This window comes from Elephantulus edwardii, unplaced genomic scaffold, assembly GCF_000299155.1.
Source record: "Elephantulus edwardii isolate Elephantulus edwardi_28Jun2011 unplaced genomic scaffold, EleEdw1.0 scaffold00380, whole genome shotgun sequence".
Taxonomy (NCBI): Eukaryota; Metazoa; Chordata; class Mammalia; order Macroscelidea; family Macroscelididae; genus Elephantulus; species Elephantulus edwardii.
Window position 1 is genome coordinate 1102283 of NW_006400130.1, and position 1154 is coordinate 1103436.

Consider the following 1154-nt stretch of genomic DNA (forward strand, 5'->3'; position numbering starts at 1 on the left):
CTAGATTCAAAAAGAAAAACACCAATATATATATATAAATATATCATAGGCAAAATCTCCAAATTAAAAGATAAAGATAGAATTCTAAAAGCAGTACATGAAAAAAAAACCAAAAAACGATGAAGAGTTACAAAGAGGAAACAATTAGATTAAAGTGGGTTGCCATATACAGAAGGTTGAAGGATAACAATTTTCAGGCCAGGATCTTATATCCAGCAAAATTTTCCATCAAATATGATGGGAAAATTAGATTCTTTGCAGAAAAGAGGACCTTAAGGAGTTTGTGAAAACAAGACCAAAACTACAAGATTTGTTATTGTTTTTTAGATTTTATTTTGAAAGTTTATAGAAAACTTGCATTTCTATTTATTCATTATTGCATATATTCCTCCATACTCCCACCCAGTTCACTTCCTTTAAAACATATATATATATACACACACACATATATACGCACACACACATACACATATTAATTGATACTTGTGTAACTTCCTTCCACCAACCCCCATCCCCAATCCACTTTGCTATGCACATCTTATTCTGGACTGTTGTCATGTAAATAGTACCTAATCATATATTCCTTTTAAACAGTTTTCTTCATCTGTTCCAATGCAATATTCATTATTTATCCCTTCTTTTCTTAGTTTCTCCACAACAATTATGATTGTCTTGTTTTATAACAGTGGTCTTATACAGTATTTGGTCTTTTGTGACTGAGATGTTTCACTCAGCATAGTGTCCTCCAGGGTTTTCCATGTTCTTTGTTGTTCAGTGCTGTATATTATTCCATTGTGTGAATATACTGCAGCTTCTCTATCCATTAATCTGTTTATGGACACTTGAGTGGCTTCCTTCTCTTTGCTATTGTGAAAAATATGGCAATAAACTTGGGTATGCAAAGATCTAGGGGCTTTTTAATGTCTTTATATGATCAATCTAATGATATTCATAGTCCTCTTTCTCTGTGTTGCAACACCATGACTTCGAATACTTTTTTGTGCTTTTTTATCGTATTTTATTTTATTTTTATTATCAAGGACACAAAAGAGAACCCTATGTGGTCTGTCCCTCTTCCAACAATCGACTATCCACTTGTGGATACGTATTTTACATTTGGCAGATACAGAATAATTTAATGAAATAACATATGA